Below are 21,703 nucleotides of genomic sequence, written 5' to 3'. Positions count from 1 at the left end.
GGACTTACTTGCTGACAGACTCACTCACTCTAAGCATCAGCTCTGGGGCAGCAGCTCAAAAGGTGCCAGGGACATATGGGGATGAACTAAGTTGTCTGGCTTCAGGGCGAGGGCAGGAATGGCAGCTCTCTCACAAACAGAAATGCTGGCAGAAGGCATTATTCCTTTGTTGAGCCATCCCCTATTTGGCTTGCAGGCCAAGTAGGGCAACATACCTGAGTCTCCATCAGTGTCACTAACACTGGTCACCCCATCCTGGTGATTCCCTGATCCCTACCCCTCCCAACTTGTGGGCCCACCCAAACCCCTTCCAGTGGCTTTTCCATACAAACAGCCCATCTTAGCTCATGCTGCAGACTTTCCTAAAATCTCTCAAAGATTCACATAAATTGAATAAGCAGCATCTGCCCTCACCATACCCATACCTCTTGCTGAGCAGCCTCAAGCCTAGCACTAGTGGCAGCTGACCTCAGTTTGTGGCTTGATTTCTTGAGGCACTTCCAAGGCAGCATGGGTGGTGGCTGTCTGTGGATTGCTTGGTGCCTCATGTCAGGTGATCCCTGGCAGGACACAGGCTACAGCTGAACTTGGCCTGCAGCAGGGCCCTTCCCAGGAGGCCCCATACTGCATGCCCAGTGACTGGCTTCATTCTGCGCCAGAGCATCACCTAGGGTCACATCTGAGGACAAAACACTCAAAGGGCAGACAGGGCAGGCATCAGAGTCCTGCCAAAGCGAAGCCTCCTCTGTAAGGTCAGTGACTGCACAACAGCTCCTCTATTGGTCATAGCCAGTCATTACAACCAATCAGCCTAAGGGTCAATCCCTCCCACTGATGAGCAAATAGCAACCAAGGATCAACTACAACAGGAAGGAACACACAAACCATATAAAGGACACACCTGGAGCACCCAGCTCAGGTAATCAGGGAAGACTGTGCCACTGAATTCACAGCGCAACGACTGTATAAGGCCACTCTACTAAGACCAGGAGACATACAAGATCAAATAGACTTTAAACAAAGGCTATAACAAGAAACAAAGCAGGATCCAGTTATTCCACTTGTGGGTATTGATCTGAAGAAACCCAAAACATTACTTTGAGGGGACATGTGATTCCACATGTTCATTAAAGCATTGTTCACAACAGCCAAGATATGGAGGCATCCTGGGTGTTCATCAATGGATGAATGAATAAAGAAGAGGTGGTATATATAGAATGGACTATTATTCAGCCATAAAAGAGAATGAACTCTTCTCATCTACAACAACTTAAATGAACCTAGAGTGTATTGTGCTGAGAGGAGCAAGTCAGATGGAAACAGACAAATGCCATATGTGGAATTCAGAGAACAAAATAAACAAATAAACAACAGAAAAACCTCATAGATACAGAGAGTATTTCGATGTTTCTCAGATTGTGGGGTTGGGGTATGGGTGTGGGGAGAGGATTAAGGAGTACAAATTGGTAGTTACAAAATAGTCATGGAGATATAGAGTATAGCATGGGGAATATTATCAATAGTATTATAATAACTATGTATGGTTTCAGATGGATACTGGATTTATTGGGGTGATACTTCCAGAGTTATATAAATGTCTAATCACTGTGTTGTATACCTGAAACTAATGTAATATTGTATGTCAAATATAATTGAAAAAAAATTAAAATATTTAAAAATGGATCTAAGAGTATCTTGAAATCACTCTTAATGTTTTATTTCAATATTTTTATTGTTATATTTTATAACAGCCCAACTGGGATAAACGACAGTTCAAGTTTTATTTCTGTAAGAAGATAAAACCCAGTAATATAGAGTTTACTTCTTTAGATTTTTCTGATCTTCTCCTTACTTCTAATGTAAAAGTACATAATTTTCCTCTCAATTCTGGGTAATTTTGAAACCCTATTTTGGAGAGTATATTTTTGTAATTTTACTATTAACAACTTTAACTTTCTCAACCCTTGATGGTATAACAAAACTCCACCAAAGATTAAAATACCCTAAGAAAGCAATTTTTAATATGGGCTACACAAGTCAACTTATAAGCAATTGCTTTATAATATTAAATAGAAAATAAACTAAGTGACTGAATAATTCAGTCTAATTTTAAGTTCAGTGGTTACCAGAGGGAAGGGGGGAAGGGAGAAGCAGATAAAGTAAAGGGGTCAAATATATGGTGACAGAAAAAAATTTAACTTTGGGCGGTGAACATACAATGCAATATACATATGACATATTATTGAATTGTACTCTTGAAACTTGTTTTATTGACCAATGTCACCCTAATAAATTTAATATAAAAATAATTAGTATGATAAAGAAACCAAAAATACTCATAATCATAATTTGTAGTAAATGTATTTATAATTTGTAGATTATTCAACCTGAATAAGCCTTCAGAGGTCATGTAAACTGCCATTTTAATTTATTGATTAGGAAACCAAGGCCATAAAGAATTGAAAATACTTTCCTAAGATAATGTGGAAGCTGGGTAGTAACAGCACAAGGCTAGAATCTATATTTTCATTGTGTCTACCTCTTACTAGAATAACTGATTTCTTAATTTTTAAATTTCAGTTAGCTCAAAAAAATAATAATAAAGCCTATTCTGAAGTCCAAAAAGCATGTGTCCTTTTATTAGGAAAAAGATCCAAATATAAACAGACCTAACACATAGCGGTTAGTTTTAGTCAACAAGATTATCTAAATGATATATAAGCATTTTACCCAAGCCAGAATTTGTTCACTCACAATTGGAGAGGTCTCTCTTCTTGTTGTCACATCTAATAAGTTGACAAGAAGAGGGATGGTCATCCCCTACAAAATTAGAAGCAAAAAGCTGCATTCTTTTCGTACGAAATTAGTTCGTAAATATTTTCCGGGTATGTGTGTGTGTGTGTTTCTGTGTGTCTGTGTTTGTTTGTGTGTATGTATGCACATGTCTTAATATTGCCATGATCAGAATTTAGAACATTAATTTAAAATTCAGAAAGATAATTGCACTAACACCAGAGAGAACTGCTGTGATTTTCTCTCACAAAGATCAATGGGAAATATTGCATACAAAAATCCAGGTCATCTTATATAACCTAAAAAAGTCTACCATTATAATTCAAAAATGGAAGGAAGTAATCAAATCACATAGTCAAAGTACTGTAACAAATATTCATTTCAAATTCTGCCAATCACCTCAGTTACATCATTTTGTCCTTATTATTCATCATCCATTAAAAAGGGGATTACAGTCCTCTTGGCATGTTGCTTTAATGTTTTCTTAAGACAGATAATAAAAGAAGCAAACGTGTCACAGTATTTACAAATATTGAACCATTATGCTGTGTACCAGATATTAATATGTCAATTACATATCAATTAAAAAAGAAAAAAAAAGCATTCTACATTAATAAGCATTCATTATGTCACAATATTTATTGAGCATGTATATATACCAGATTCTGTACTAGACACTGGAGTTACAATGGGGAGGTAAAGTCAGAAAGGTCTAGAGCCTTATGGAGCTTGCAGTGCAGTGCAATGTCTCAGGGACAGATCAATTAGTCAAATAATTGCATTAATGAATGAACAATTACAACTTGAAATAAGTGTTATGAAGGAAATGAAGCTGGTTTTATGACAATGTAGCTCATTTTAAATCGTAGAGTAAGGAAAGTTTTTTTCTAAGGAAGTGACACCTAATATAAGACATGAAGGATGAACAGACATTAGCTACATGGAAGGAAAGAACCATTCTAGACAGAGAGAAAGAGCATTATTAAGGCCCTATAGTAGAAGAAGGCATGGTACATTAGAAAAACTGAAAACTCTGTGTGACTTAATTGTAGAGTACAGTGGAAATCATATTATTGTTAAGACTGGAGCAATAGACCGGGGTTAGATAATGCAAAGTTTCAGGCTGTGTTAACATTTTTCAAATTTTTTTTTGCTAAGACTAGTTGATTGAAATAGATTGACCAGATTTATGCTTTTAAAAAATCACTCTAGATGAAGTGTAAAAAAGAGTGTTCAAAATGATCTGTACTGGATATAAGAAGAAAATTTAGGAGACCATTTTAGTATTTCAAGTAAGAGATGGTGATAGCTTAGACAAAGACAATGGCAGAGGACACACAGAGAAATGAATTTAGTGATCAGATAGCCATGGAGAAAGGGCAGTGTAATAGAGAGGGGTGTAGAAAAGATAACACTAAGAATTCATGCTTGAGCAGAAGGGGTAGAAAACGGTAACACTAATCGAAATGAAGAAGACTACAGATAGGATTCAGATTGACAGAGAAAATCAAAAGTTCAATTTTAGACACAAAAAGCTTAAGAATCCTGAGAGATATCCAAGTGAGGATGTCAAGGAAACAGTTGGCTATATGATCTAGAACACAGAGGAAATATTTAAGCGAGAGATATAAATTAATAAGTTATATGTGTACAGCCAGTAAATGAAACTGTATGTGAAAATGAATGAGATCATCAGGGAAAGAGTAGAGTGAGAAGAGAAATCATTGAGAAACTCTGACATTTACTGATATAACAATGAGAATAGCCTGCAAAAGAAACTGAGAAAGTGGAATCAGTGAGGTATGAGGATAATCAGAAACTGAGTTTTTACAAAACACAAAAAAGAGAATATTTCAAGAAAGTGGGAGTTTGACCCATGTGGAATCCTGCTAAAAGCTAAAGTAAAATGAGAATAGAGAATGCCTATTAGTAACCTCAATAAAAGAGGTGAGAGAACCAAAGGCTATGAGGCCGAAAGAGAGTATACTTTAGTTTAGTAGTGTTTTAAAGAGGAGTGACTTGAGCCTAGACCACAATAGAGCACCACCTGATTAGCCACGAGTGGCTCACACAAAGGGTGGTCTCAACAGGAACATGAGCCCGCTGGGGCAAATCCCACTTCATGTAGTCAGTCACCACACAGCAGCTCATACCTTGTTGGCATAGCCAATTCTCACAGTCAGTCAGCCTAAGAGTAAAATCGACCCACAAGTGTGCCAACAACAATCAAAGCTCAACTACAACAGGAGAACACACACAATCCACATAATGGATACTCCTGGAGGACCTGGCATAGGTAACAAGGAAAACTACACCACTGGGCTCCACAGGACACCTACTACCTAAGGACACCCAGCCAAGACGGTAAAATGTAGCAAATCTACCTAATATATAGAAACAAACACATAGAGGCAGCCAAAGTGAGAAAACAAAGAAATATGTCCCAAATGAAAGAACAGAAGATAACTACAGGAAAAGAATTAATGAAATGAAAACAAGCAATCCATCAGATGCAGATTCAAAACAATGGTTATAAAGATGCTCAATAAAATTAGGGAAGGATGAGTTATTTCAATGAGAACTTCAACAAAGAAATAGTACATAAAAAAGAACATAGAAATCATTTTAAAAAATCAGTCAGAAATGCAGGATACAATAACTGAAATAAAGAATACATTAAAGGAATTTACAGTAGATTAGATTAAGCAGAGGATCAAATCAGTGATTTAGAAGATAAGGTAGCAGGAAACACCCAATTGAAACAACAAAATGAAAAAAATAATTTTTTAAAAAATGAGAAAAATTTAAGGGATAGCTGGGACAACATCAAGATAACAACATTCGCATCATAGGGGTGCTAGAAGGAGAAGAGAGAGCAATGGATTGAGAACCTATTTGAAAAAAAAAATGATGGAAAATTTTTCTAACCTAGTGAAGGAAATAGTTATACCAGTTCAGGAAGCATGAAGAGTCAAATACAAGATGAACCCAAAGAGGACTACACCAAGACACACCATCATTAAAATGCCAAAGGTTAAAGACAAAGAGAGGATATTAAAAACAGCAAGAGAATGGCATCTAGTCACTTATAAAGGAGCTCCCATAAGACTGTCAGCTGATTTCTCAACAGAAATTTTGCAGGTCAGAAGAGATTGGTGAGAAATATTCAAAGTGATGAAAAGCAAGGACTTACAACCAAGACTACTCAACTCAGCAATCAATTACAATTGAAGGTGAGATAAAAAGCTTCTCACACAGGAAAAAGCTAAAGGAATTCCTCATTAACAAGTCTGAATTACAAGAAATGTTAAGGTGGCTTCCATATAAAGACAAAAGGGGACATTATAAATATGAATAATAAAATGTCAATAACTATGTACCTATTGATAATCACTTTAACTGTAAATAGATTAAAAGCCCCCCCCCAAAAAAAATAGGGTAGCTGAATGGGTATGATAAAAAGATTCATATGTGTGCTGTCTACAAGAGACCCACTTCAAATCAAAAAATATACACAGACTAAAAGTCAAGGGATGGAAAACGATATTTCATTCAAATGAAAATTTTTAAAAAAGCTGGGGTAGCCTTACATATGTCAGACAAAATGAACTATAAAACAAAGACTATAACAAGGTCAAAGAAGGGCATTACATAACGATAAAGGCATCAATCCAACAAGAAAATATAACTTTAGTAAACATTTATGCACGCAAGATATGAGCACCTAAATATATAAGGCAACTATTGACTGACATAAAGGGAGAAATTGATAGTGATATACTTCATAGCAGGAGACTTTAACACCTTACTGACACCAAAGGACAGATCTTCTAGACAGAAATTCAACAAGGAAATATCAGCCTTATATGACACACTAGACCAACTGGATTTGATATTTTCAAAGCATTTCATGCCAAAGCAGCATAATATACATTCTTCTCAAGTGCACATGGAACGTGTTTCAGGATAGACCATATGTTAGGCCACAAAAGAAGTTTCAAGTAATTTAAGAAGATTAAAATAATAGCAAGCCTTTTCTTTGACCACAATGATATGAATCTAGAAATCAATTACAAGAAAAGAAATGAAAAATACACAAACACATGGAGGTTAAATAACATGCAACGAAACAATGAATGGATTAACAATGAGATCCAGGAAGAAATCAAAAGATACTTTGAGACAAATGAAAATGAAAACACAATGACTCAAAATCTATGGGACACAATGAAAGCAGTCTTAAGAGAGAAAAATATAGCCATACAGGACTGCCTCAAGAAGCAAGAAAAATCTCAAATAAACTATCTAAATCTATAGTTAAAGGAACTAGAAAAACAACAGCAAACAAAGCCCAAAGTGAGGACAATGAAGAAAATAATAAAGACCAGAGTGGAAATAAATAAAGTAGAATCTAAAAAAAAAAAAAAAAAAAAAAAAAAAAAATCAATGAACCCAAGAACTGGTTCTTTGAAAAGATATACAGAAGTGCCTCATCAAGAAAAAAAGAGAGGAACCAAATAAATAAAATAAGAAATGAAAGAGGAGAGGTGACAACTGACTCTACAAAATACCTAGGAATCAAATTAACCAAGGAGGTAAACGACCTACTCTTGGAAAATTATAAGACATTGAAGAGAGAAACTGAAGAACACACAAATTAATGGAAGCATATACCATTTCATGAATAGGAAGGATTAACATTGTTAAAATGTCCACACTACCAAAAGAAATTTATAGATTCAATGCAATCCCTTTCAAAATACCAATAACATTTTTCAGAGAAGTAGAACAAAAATCCAAAACTGTATATGCAATCATAAAATATCTCAAATAACCATAGCAATCTTGAGAAAGAAGAACAAAGTTGGAGATATCACACTAACTGATATCAAACTATACTACAAAGCTATAGGTAATCAAAACAGCATGGTACTGGCATTAAAACAGATACAGATCAATGGTACAAAATAGAGAGCACAGAAATAAATCTACGCCTATATCCTCATTTATCCATGACAAATGAGACAAGAATATACAATGGGATAAAGACAGTCTCTTCAATAAGTGTTATTGGGAAAATTGGACAGATACATACAAAAATATGAAAACTGGACCACCTTCTTAGACCATATACAAGAATAAACTTGAAATGCTTTAAAGACTTAAATATAAGACCTAAAACCATAAAACTTCCAGAAGAAAACGTAGGTAGTAATCTCTCTGACATGGCTCTTACTAATATTTTTTCTGATATATCTCCAGGCAAGAGAAACAAAAGAAAAAATAAACAAATGAGACTACATCAAAGTAAATATTTTTGTACAATGAAGGAAACTGCCAACAAAACAAAAAGACAACCTACTTAATGGGAGAAGATATTTCTTAATAATACATCTGATAAGGAGTTAATGTTTTAAATTTATAAAGAACTCATAGAATTCAATATTAAAAAATCAAAAACGAGCTAATTAAAAAAAAATGGACAGAGAGTTTTCCACCACTGTGGAAAACAGTTTGGAGGCTCCTCAAAAAATTAAAAACAGAACTACCTTATGACCCAGCAATTCCACTTCTGGGTATTCATTCAAAGAAAATGAAAATACTATGCATCCCCTATGTTCACTGTCGCACCATTTACAATAGTCAAGGTACAGAATCAACCTAAGTGCCCATTAGTAGACAATTAGATAAAGAAGAAGTGATATATATATACAATGGAATATTATTCAGACATAAAAAATGAAATCTTACTGTTTGCAGTGATGTGGATGGACCTAGAGGGTATCATTCTAAGTGAATAAGTCAGACAGAGAAATACAAATATCTTGTAAGTTCACTTATGTGTAGTATGTAAAGAACAAAATAAATTAACAAACAAAACTGAAACAGACTTATAGATGCAGAGAACAATCCGGTGATTGCCAGATGGGAGGAGTGTTGGGGGCTGGGAGAAAAAGGAGAAGTGATTAAGAACTACAAATTAATAGTTACAAAATGGTCACAGGGATGTGAAGTACAGCATAGGGAATATAGTCAATGATATTGCAATAACTATGTATAATGCCAGGAGGGTACTAATCAGGGGAAATCACTTCATAAATTATATAAATATATATTTGTTATGCTCTACAACTGAATTAATATAAAATAATGTTGAATGTTAATTCTAATTTAAAAATTAAAATTAAAAAAATAATATAAAAAAGAAGAATGTAAATATACTTTAGAGAAAAATAATGATCGATAATGCAAGACAAGAAAGGCATAGATTACAGAAAATAGCTTGAGGTAGGAGAGCCCAGTTCTATTATAAAAAGAAGAAAAGAAGAAGATAGGAACAGATGCATATATGTTGGGAAGTTGAAGGAGCTCCCATGAATGGATACTGTAAGCCAAATTGCTCTTTGGGATTTCCCTTTTCTTAGATTATCGGAAATTTTAGGGCTGAATGTAATCCGAGATGATAAGGTAGTTCTCAATTGTTCTGAAAATATGGGAAGGGCAATTTTGGGTTGTCACAATGACTAGCACTTACTACTGGCAGGAATCAAGGATGCTAAAAAATAAAGAATTTTTCTGCCCAAAAAGCCAATAGTGACTCCATTAAGAAACTCCTCATTTTGAAGATGAGAAAACTGAAAACAATTAAAAGATCTCCTAATGCCAATACAGAAAAGTTTGAAGAACAATAACTCAAGCTTCGATTGCATAATTCTAAACCCATGCTCTTCTATTATATCATAACATCAATTCAAAAATGAGAAATTGCACTTTAAGTTCCAATAATGTTCCTAAAGTAGTTAGAAGTCAAAATAATTAAAATAAAACATCTTAATACATGCACAGATATTAATTTGTTTAATGTTTTCTTGGGTGAGAGAGGTTAGTATTTAAAATATTTTCTCAGATTGTGTGTGTGTGTGTTGAGAGGCTCCTCTACTGTTTTTAATGTGATTCATCTAATCTTCTATAAAAAAATAACATATTGTCAGTTCTGTTACTAAAAGTGATATGAGACAAAGTCAAATGTGTCAGAAGTCTTATATTCTACCTTTGAAAATAATGATACTGATTAGTAGTAAGCTTAGAGAAGCCAAAAAATCAGTGTTTACTCTGTTAACACTGTATTCCAAACACTCCGAATGCTACAACATTCATGTAATTAATATGAATGAGAAAGTAAAGTAATAGATGTAAAGTACTTTGCACAGTGTCATGCAATTGTGTGGCCTAGTTAAAACTGAAAATTAGACTATGGAGAGCACTGATTGGCCACTACTTCCGATAAAGATTTATAAAGCATTCCAATAAAGCATTATTCTTCTATGTGGCTTTTAGATCACAGTTGTAAATAATCATTTGAAATACACTTATAAGAGCAGAGGAGAAGGGAAAAGTTGAATGAACAGCTCTTATCTAACAAATGATTGCTATTTCTACCACATCTGGTCTACGGGTTCTGACTTTTCCCTCTGGCAGAGACTCCCAATTCAAAGCAGAGGAAAAGATAGGGTTGATGAATTCTACATATTGTATAATTTACTATTAGAGAAATTTGCCTGTGTATATCATTTTGAGAGTTCCGATTTTTATTTATAATTAAATCCTTAATTAAACATATTAACAAACTACATATTCTAAATTCATTTAATACCTGATTTTACCTATCTCGGCCTGATATTGTCAGTGCTATAACATGGGAATATAATTAAGTGGAATATCAGTTTTGTAGACTTTGAATGCATACATACTTAACAATGCCATTAAATGATTTAACAGCAAGGGTGAGTGATGCTTGTTTGTTCACATATACACAGAGGAGAAAGCAAGTTTGTAACTAAGATAGTAAAAGTAAAGGGGGGAGAAAATGGAGAGATAGAAATTGTCCAAAAAATTAAGTTTTGCTGTGTTTTTTAAACAAAAGTATGGTTGAATGAAAAGTAAAAAGAAGAAACAGATTTGCCCTAGAGTTTACATGTGAAACAAGGGCTTTAAGAAAGAAAACTGTCCACCTTAGTCAAAAACATGAGGTGGAATATGCGGGGGGGGGGGGGGGGGAAGGCTGCAAATAAACAACAAAACCTACTGCTTTCAAATGAGTTTCCACACTACTTAGTCATTTTCAAAGCACTTTGAAAATGCATATCAATAAAGTTGCTATTTTAACTTTATTTCAGAAATGAGGAAAGAAACAGATAATGATTTCCATTAGTGATAAGGTTGAAACTTAAAAAAAACTCATTGGTTCCCTAGCTCTTCATCAGCTCTTCAGCACTTTTAAATGACAGAAATGCCTTATTGTGGCCCTGGTTCCTTTAACATACCAAAAGAGCATGTCACCCCAAGAGCTTCCTTTCCAACTGGGGACTATGCAATTTTTTGCAAATGCATCTGAATTGCCCAGTCAGGAGATCATCCTGTTCACGTGGTTTCCATAAGTAATTTTGTGTAATTCTCCCTTTTTAGGTGACATTTAAGTTGTGATATTCTATTAAATTACTCTGACATTTGAAAAATTATCATGCAGTGCTTTCATGGAATAAAACTACATCCTTTTTAACAGTGCTTATCACAGGCAAAAACTTCCCAATATGAGTGAGTCTGCCTAATGTGCTGGTCTTTTAAAAAGCTGACTCCATATTTGCATTTTAAACCCATTCAAACTACTGACCATTTTTACTTACCTTAATTTATTTTACTCATTCTACCAGGGATAAACCAAAATTGCTTCTAAAAGAAAAATGTCAAATCATTCAGACTCAGTGACATATCCTCGTAAAGCCCATATTATGTATTTTGTACTATTTTACTCTGCCTGTTTGCAGATGTTAAATATAATCAAGAAACACACTTTTATTCCATATAGTTGGATCTTTGTAGTAACTAGCATATTGGGTTAAAGAAGTATTGAATAAAACAAAGACAATAGTTTAAAAAAATGACCTTGATTTCAAAGCTCTACCAATATGTTAACATATTCATACTCCAAATTGACTTGTATTTATATTCATTTATTTATTTTGCAAGTGTTTAATGCACATTTTATTAGAGCCAGCACAGTACTAGACTCTGAGTATTTAGTGGTGAATAAACCATATATATTTCTGTATTTATGGAACCCATAGCCTAGTAGAAGACATAGATATCACACAAATGGAGAAGAAAATAACTAAATGATTGATTTATTGACTTAGGAAAGAAGGAAGGAAGGAAGGAAGGAAGGAAGGAAGGAAGGAAGGAAGGAAGGAAGGAAGGAAGGAAGGAAGGAAGGAAGGAAGGAAGGAAGGAAGGAAGGAAGGAAGGAAAGAATAATACATTACATAAAAGTATTTAAAAAGACGATATGCCTAAAATAGAGACACTTATATTAAGCTCCAAGTCACCAAACCAAGACTTGACTTAAATTACAGTTTCAGTTCTCCCAGAAATGGACTCGTAAACCAGTCGATCAAGAATCATCTAATCAGTACTAGTTAGGTCATCTGCAAGATAGACCTCTGCTATTCCCTAAGGAAAGTAACCTTGCAATAGCTAATCCACATTTCTTTTCCTAGTATAACTTTCTTGTTCCTGCTCCCTTCTGCCTATTAAGTTTTTCATTTTGCACAGATCATCAGAGCTATCTGCTGGATTGGATACTGCTCAATTCATAAATCATCAAATAAAGCCGATAAGATCTTTTTATTTTACTCAGTTTAATTTTGTTTTTTAACAAGAAGAAAATCCAAGGTGAAATGGTGCAGAATAAGGGGGTGGAAATCCACTTACGCAGAGTGATTTGGAAAGGCTGCTCTGAGGAGGTTGTATATTAGCTGAGAAAGGATAAGACAAAGCCAGACACAAGTATCCAGGAGATAGTGTTTTAGGGAGACAGAAAAACATGTTTGGAAGCCCCAAGAAAAGATAGTTTGTCACATTTGAAGAAGTTAAAGAGGCTGTTAAAACACAGTGGAGAAGATGGAAAATGGCCCAAAAACCATGAGGTTTCAAAGACAGACAAGAGTCATATTTGTTACAGCTTATAGCCATGCTAAGGTTTTTGGATTTTATTAAAAGTTAAAAAAGAAGCAATAGAAGTTTTTTGGGAAAGCAAGTAATAATTTTTTTTTATAAAAAGATGGCTTTTAACAAATAACATATGGTTTTACTTATATGTGTGGAGTCTTAAAACAAACAAACAAACAAAACAAAAACAGATTCATAGGAACAGAGATCAAACTAATGGTTGCCAGATGAGAGGGGTTGGGGGAATGGGTGAAAAAGGTGAAGGAAAATATAGTCAATAATATTGTGATACGTCTGCACAATGATGGGTGATTACTAGACTTAGTGTGGTGATCACATCATAAGGTATATAAATGCTGAGTCATTATATTTTACACCTGAAACTAATATAATATTGTGTACCAACTATACTTAAATAAAAAATAATTATTTTTTTTAAATATTGGTCCCATGGGGATAACAGGTTGAAAGAGGAAAGGAAAACAGGGAAAACTTTAAGACAGCTCAGGAAACATGATAGTAGCTTGAACTAAGATAATAGCAATGGGAATGGAGACTAGCATAGAGATTCCACAAAAAGACATGCAAAAATGTTCATGGCAACACCATTTTTAAAAGTAAATATTAAAAAAGAAAAAATATATCAGTTAGAAGGACAATAGATAAATAAATTGGTGTATAATCAAAATGCAATATTATAGAGCAGTAAAAAAATGACAAATGAATATTTATATAAATAAATATTAGTAATATAATGCTAACAAACCAAAAATTCCAGAAAGCTACATGCAAAACATACACATAACACATACCCACTTTTATAATGTTAAAAAGTAATTTAAACTAATTAATATATGTATGTGGATGTATCCATGTGTGTAATATGTGTGATCTCAAAGCTATTTTTTAAAAGACAAGAGAATAGTTAATGATACATTTAGAATATCAGTTACCTGTGAGAGCGAGAGGCGAGAAAACAGGTTAGCAGTGCACTGCTTAGGTTATTATTAACTTTTTATTTCTCAGGTTCAGTGCTGGGTTCGTAGTTGTTAAACATATTAAATACATACATATATAAATGCCATGTATGGGTTAATGATTCTAGTGCATTGTTAATCAAAATATATTATTAATACATTCTGTATATCTGGATTTTTTTTAAAAAATCAAATACATGGGTTGAAGATCTTTTTTGGAGATAGAAACCACAAGGTTTGATGTGAACGATAAGAAAAAGGAAATAATCAATGATACATCTTACATTTCTGACTTTATTAACTGGGTGGATGTCAGTGTCATTTACTCAAATGGAAGAAGAAGAACAGAGGAGGATCAGATTTATATTTTGTGGACATATTGGCTGTGATGCTCTTTTCAGACACCCAAGCGGAAATATAAAGTAATAGCTGAATATACACCTAGACTTTAGAGTAGCTATCTGGACTAGAAATAAACAATAGGAAGTCATCAAAATTTATATTGTATTTGAAGCCATGAGAATGAATATAATCACCTAATGAAAAAAGTGTGGTGAGAACAGAATATTTGGGACCTAACTGGAGAATTCTCACATTTAGAGAAAGATCAGCCTGCAAAGAAGACTATGAAATGCTGAGAAAGGCAGAAATACTAGGAGGGTATGATGTGAAGAAAAGCAAATAAAGTATTTTAAGAAACATAAAGTAGTCCTCTGTATAAAACTCTGCTGACAAGTTTCATAACTTAGGAGAAAAAAATGCATCCTAACTTGGCAATATGGAGGTCAGAAGAGACTTTGTCAAGAATAATTTTGGTGGAACAGTGAAGGCAGAATCCAAATTGTAGTTAAATAGAATTGACAAGTGGAAACAGCATGTGAAAATAAGTTTTTTGAGTGCCCTAAGTCTTAATAATAGTAACAATAATACCTTATAAATATAAAGTGCTTTTAAACTTATATTACTATTTGATATTTATAACAAAACATCCCAAAAGACAAGTCCTATATCTTCTTTTTACCAAAAAAAAAAAAAAAAGGACTGAGTAATCAGTAACACGTTTGAGATTATTAAGCTCACCAGAAATGAAATTGTGATTAACACTGAGGTTTTCTGATTTCAACTCCAGTTCTCTTTCTCTCTCAAGCAGAACCAAGCGGGGGAAAATAACTGGATGAATACAGAGCATCTCCACTATATCACAGAAAAAAATTCAAAAGACATGTTCTACTGATGGTAGACCAGGCACTCATCTGTGCACATCATCACAATTTTACCAATCTTTAATAAATAGAATATAACATTGTACATTTGTTATTTTTTACAATAGGTTTTAATTCTTAAACAAAATGAAAATGTCTTCAAATATTTTAACCACTAGATGGTGTTGGAAAGACAGGAGAAGTTTTCTATTGTACAATCTCATTAACTGCAATCATCCAATACTCACTCGCAACACCTAAACCCTATACAAACTACCCAGAGTCTTAAATGGATTACAACACTATTTGTAACAATGGGAAAATATAAATGTCAAATGATGAAGTTTCTAGGAGTAAGATGCAATTGAATAACTGAAGGAAATGTAAAATTAAAGGAGAATATGTGCTATTGAAAAATTATTTGAAACATTAAGTAATAATTTTAAATAATAGAGAAATTGAAAGTTCATTCTTTACAATGACTTTACATTTTGTTTTTATTTCTTTTTTTAGTGACATTGGTTAACAAAATCCAATAAGTTTCAGCTATATATTTTAACAGTAAGGCATATATATATTAACACTGTGTGTTCACCTTCCATATTTAGATTTCTTTCTGTCACCACATATTTGACTCCCTTTACCCTGTTTTGACTTTGCATTTTGAAGTAACATTTTGCTACCTGACAGACATATCAGCGTGAAGGCCAGTTAATGCTTAGATTAAAAACAATTTGATTTTTGGCTGGTGTAATAGAATTTATTAATTTTATTTTTTTCTTTTATAGTAACACTAATTTTTATTGTTAATTTCAAGTATACAGTACATTGGTTAGACATTTATATAGTCTATAAAATGATCCCCCTGGTTGCTCTTTCTGTCCTCTGGCTCTACACTTAGCCATTACGTTAATGCTAACTGCATTTCCTATGCTGTACTCCCCATCCCTGTGACCATCTATCAACTACTAATTTGTACTTCTTTAACCCTTCACCACTTTATCCCAGCCCCCAGCCACCCATCCCCTCTGGCCTTCACCAGATTGTCCTCTATATTTGAGTCATTTTTTTTTAAGTTATTTATTTTTAATTCTTTAATGTCACCACATATTTGACCTCTTTTACCTAGTCTACCTCCCTCCTTCCCCCCTCTCCCTCACTCTCTGGTAACCACTAGTTATTTATTGTCCATGTCCATGAGTCTCAGTTTGTTTGTCTTGTTCTTTTGTTGCTTTTAGGTTTATATCCCACATATAAGTGATATCATGTGGTTTTCAAATTTTTTCTGTCTGGCTTATTTCGCTTAGTATGATTATCTCGAGGTCTATCTGTGTTGTCACAAATTGCTATATAACCCAAAGACTTGAAAACTCATATCCGGAAAGGTATTTGCACACCAATGTTCATAGTAGCATTATCCACGGTGGCTAGGACATGGAAGCAACTGAAGTGTCCTATGATAGATGATTGGATAAAGAAGCTGTGGTACGTATATATAATGAAATATCACTCATCCATAAGAAGAGATGAAATACTGCAATTTATTAATTTTAAATGATAAGAAAATAAATGTGGAATGTTAATCAGTCACTTACAAAATGAAACAAAACAAAAACAAAAAAAATCAAAACCTAAGAAATCATCTCATCCATTTTAGATAAATAATTATTTTGTTTAATGGGAAGCCTGCCAAACTCACATCTTCTGACTAGTCTTACCCTACCACATACACATGATATATCCACCATCATTATCTTAGTTTAAAATTTTTAGCCAAAATTTGAAATACTATCTCATTTAGTTACTAGATAGGTTTTTAGACATTTTTTCCAACATTCTTTTGGCTAGCTTTGTAGAACTGAAGTGCAGTGAATTGGCAATTAGAGAGATATGGGGATATGAACAAACCAAAGAGATAATTCAAGAAAAAAAATACATTATAATAAAATTTCTAAAGAATTTTATTTATTTCTTCTTCTGCTCTCAACCTCAACCTTACCTTTTTAAGTAGTTAAAATGCAGTATTTGTTGTAAAGCTATTGGTGTCAACCACTTGAATAAAGGACACATGCTCTCATTTCCCCGTTGATTTAAAAATAAATTTTATCTCAGATTTTGTAAATGTCCTGTTTGAGTCATGTTAGAAACTATTTCATGCTATAATTGTCCCTACTAAATATAAACTACTTCAGTTCAAAATCCTGAAAGAGGATGTTGACCCATTCATTTCCATCTAAGTTAAGGATTTCAAATTGCATTACTTTAATCATTTGTTTACCTGTATAATGATGGTAAATAAGACAACTGTGGTTGCTGCTATGAAGAGTTTTTTTCTGGAAAATTCTGGGAGCAGGAAAACAAGGGAGAAACAGATTTCTCCTCTCAGTCCTCCGTAGGCTATAATAAATTGGTCCTTCCTGGTGACTGTATTCACATGACATTTGTTCACAAAGAAAATCAACACAAGAACTTCTAAATTTCACCCCCAAAAAAGAGTGGTTGAGTAATTAATAGAAATAAAAATGTTACAAATGTATTATAAGAAATTAATGTTAAACTAGATTGAAATTCTAAGGATTTGTGATGAATAATTTAAAAACCTAAACTAATTAAGCTATTAAAGTATTTATTTAATAAAATTACTTTCAGAGAATTTTCTTTAAATAGTTGTGTTTTGTTTTTTTCTTTTGATTGTTCTCAGATTTTTAGAATGAGAGCAGTACAATTTCCTTCTTGAGGCCCATGTGGATTATCTGGGTTATTCTGAAAAGGCAGTCTCTACAAACAGAAAATAACATTTCTCTTCAGTCTTATTACTAGTACTGAGCTGACCCAAGCTAGTGAACTCAGTTATGTAATGTGACCTGTGCTGGTTTTAATCTTTAATCAGCCAGGCCACCAGATAGGTTCAAAGCTTTGAAGAAAAGGGTTTATTCTCCTCATGCTCAGAGTCTAGAGTTCTGAGGTTCAAGTCTCGGCTAAAAATTTTTATTACTCACAATTGTCTATTGTCTCAAAAAGTAGCCTTAAGCATGAGAGAAGTGCTTGGTCATGGACAGTACTATTTGAAAGGCATGGGTTAAATCTTTGTCCCACATATCTGACTCCTAGTGATTACATTTTAGACATCTTATTGTGAATAAGTTTATCAGATAATTTACTTCAAGGTAAGAAAGAGAATGCAAGATTCTTTGACAGCTGGGCTGAAAGTAAGAACCCTTACACAAAATTTGAGCTGAAATAAGTTGTCCAACAGATAATTTAGCAAAAATTGATTTGTTTGGGGAAAAAAAAATTCCAGATCCTCTTCACTAGAATATACAGCAATTTGGAGGACCATGGGCATAGTCTTACAATCTCTGTATATGATTAAAATTTTTGATCTCTTTTTCAATTTTTAAAAACATTTTAATTCAATTTAAAAAATTTACATTGTTCCAGAAAATGAAAACAGAGCAAACTATTAGAGCAAGCATAATTAAAATAAATAAAAGCTAAATTCATAAAAATTTTCAGAGTTCTAAATTTTCTTTTTAAAAACTCTTCAGATCTCTTTAGGTCTTTTAATTATCTGTTTTATTGTTACAAAAGCAGAGGAAGCTCTTAGAGAAAAATACAAATATGCAAAGGAAGAATATAACATCCATAAACGTACCTATCCAAAGAAAATTGTTGCTAACACTTTGGAATAAAAACTTCAAAAGTCACATATGACTATGTTTATATTATTACTTTTTAATAGTTTGTTTTATCTACTTCTCTACTGTTGAACATTTAAGTTGTTCCAACCATACTTAAACATATATAATAGCATTTCTAATTTCTAATCTCCCTTATGCTGTATTAAAATTACCAGAACTCAAAGCTAGTGACAATATATTCATTTGGGGCCAAATAAAAATGTTGACTAAATGGAAAAGTTATCCAGCTTACTTTTAGTCGAACTGCATTTGGTCAACTCAGGTATATTGCTTCAGCAATATTGACATATTGTCAGGATGCTGGCCTTTCAATTTTTTTATCACAAGTCTAAGTGGGTTCCCAAACCAAAAAGAAAGAGAATATTCTAGTGCATCAACTACCAAAACTTTTAATTCAATAGAATTGCATATATCTATATCTATATCTATATCTATATCTATATCTATATCTATATCTATATCTATATCTATATCTATATCTATATCTATATCTATATCTACCTATCATCTCTCTGAATGATTTAATATGGCTAAAGTTCAAAGGGGAAAATATACCATGGCCTTCTATGGCCTGTATTCAACTCATCTCTCCTCTGCATATTTAGGCAAATCTTAAGCTAAATTGTGATGTAAGTTTAATGATGTTATAGATACTTCATTGATTATATTATAATAAGGAGTTCTTCATTTTCTCTCTGCATACCAGAGGTAGAGATAGGTTGGAAATAAAATGGTATTGAAAATAGGATTGTTTCATCTCCTGAATTTTCACACTATATATACAAACTATGTATACAAATATATATATATTTTACAAAAGCAGAGGAAGCTCTTAGAGAAAAATACAAATATGCAAAGGAAGAATATAACATCCATAAACGTACCTATCCAAAGAAAATTATTGCTAACACTTTGGAATAAAAACTTCAAAAGTCACATATGACTATGTTTATAATATTATTTTTATATTAAATTTGTATAAGCTATATATATATATATATATAGTCTCGGCTGAAAATCTATATCTATATCTATATCTATATCTATACCTATACCTATATCTATCTATATCTATCTACCTACCCATCTCTAATATTTGCTCTTCTAGTTCTCAACTTTTTATAGAAAAACCTCAATTATCCCTGGCATTTTTTTTCTTTTCTGTCTGCCATTTTTCATATGACATGAGCACAAAGTAGACTATTTTCCAATTTTATTTAAAAATATGTTTAGATAAAAAAAGAACATTTTACAACCCTAGTGAGATTTTCCCAGTGGGCTCAGAATAAATGAGAAATTGCCTTCTATGAATGTATATGACATTTAGCTGGTGGTTTCATTGTTAGTGGCCGAGCTAAACACATTTTAATGGATAATAAAGTATACCCTGGCTAGCCTTATTATTCATCTTTAAAACCCTAAGAAATTTCCCAAATGTGCCTTTCTGTATTGCTAGAATAAGTTTCATAGTCTCAAAAGAAATGTCTACAATGATTCTGTTCATTTGTATAGGAGGGAAGTAAAGATATAAATGTCAAGAAAATGTGACAAAGTATAAACTGAATTCCTATGCAAACAATAAAATGCAAGATTGTAGATACAGTTCAGTTTAACTATCAATGAAGCTGTGATTTTTGTTTTGGATGAAAAATATGCTACACATGTGTATTTCACTTTAGTACCAATGGAATATATATATATATTTTTTAATGTAAGTGTTGGAGTGAGAAATGGTTTTAGCTGCAGCTAATAAAGTCAGATAGCAGGTATGGTTTAGGGGCACCAGATGTCACTTGGCTTCTTCCAGAGTTTGAGAAAAAGACAGAAGTGGTATGTATTTTCCTGCTGGAGTCAGAATTTCCCAAGACACAGTCAGTACTTTAATAGCACCGATGCAGACATTAGCAAGGTGCATATCATTGTGTGTTAGGATGGGAAGTTGGAACAACAGTGCTAAAGGCAGTGGTGACTTTTACTATTTTTTTGTAAATTGGGGGGAGGCAGGGAGATGTAAACATTCAGAAAAAGGAGAGAAAACCCTCAGCTCTGATCCTAGCAATAGTAATAATATTGTGTATTAATATTCTTAGTAGTAGTTCTTACTAAGAATTGTAAGTAATTCTTAGGAGCATCCATATATTTGTCATATTATACTACATTATAATAACACTAGTATTTATAGTGGTACAGCAGCAGTATTATTGGTACTAGTAGTAAAAGCTAACACTTACAGAGAGTTTATGATGTGCCAGGTTCTATGCTAATCTCTTGGACTTCATTATGCCATGTAATTCTCACGATAGCTAGAAGAAGTTAATAATATTACCACTGCCATTTTATAGTTGAGGAATCTAAGGCCTAGCAGTATTATGTAACTTTCTGAAAGCCATAAGCCTAAGTAGTAAGGCTAGGATTTACATTCAGGCAGTCTGATTTTAGAGCTTGTTTTTTGTTGTTGTTGTTTTGTTTTGTTTTATTTTGTTTTGTTTTAACATTGCTATTATGCATCCCCTACATAGAGATATAAAACAGTCTGCTTATGAGAAGTAAAGCAAGTATAGTATATTGTGATTTTAATTTTTTTTTTCTTCTAATGTATCCCAAGTTCAGTTGACTTCTTCTACTTAAACAACAATATTTACCATACCTGATGCTCTCCAAATAAGACAAAACATGACAGTGAAACAAATGTGAGGCCAATTCCATTCATGGTTATCTCCAATGGTAGAAACAGCAAGGAAGATGAAGATGAGAGTGTCACTAGCACTGCTCCACATCTTCATGAAGTACTTGGTAGTGCTTTGGGACTTCTGAGAAATGTTAGCTTCCATATAGCGTTTCATGCACATAGCACAAGCAATAATTCTAAAGAAGGGAACAAATGTGTAAGAGTAATACTTGCATTTAACTTTAAGGGAAAGTGATCACATTAATGTTCTTAAAGACTAAATCAGGATTTCTGTTACTTAAGGTGCCTTATCCTGTTACAGAGTATAAAAAACATGCCATTTCCTCTGAATTAATA

General features: G+C 33.1%; 1 pseudogene; it reads right to left on the bottom strand.

Moving 5' to 3' along the window:
- Positions 1–21,703, bottom strand: part of LOC105307122 — a 120,885-nt pseudogene that overhangs the window by 24,372 nt on the left and 74,810 nt on the right.

The sequence above is a fragment of the Pteropus vampyrus genome, unplaced genomic scaffold (genome assembly GCF_000151845.1).
Source record: "Pteropus vampyrus isolate Shadow unplaced genomic scaffold, Pvam_2.0 Scaffold477, whole genome shotgun sequence".
NCBI classification, from domain to species: domain Eukaryota; kingdom Metazoa; phylum Chordata; class Mammalia; order Chiroptera; family Pteropodidae; genus Pteropus; species Pteropus vampyrus.
This window is presented reverse-complemented; position numbering and strand designations above follow the sequence as displayed.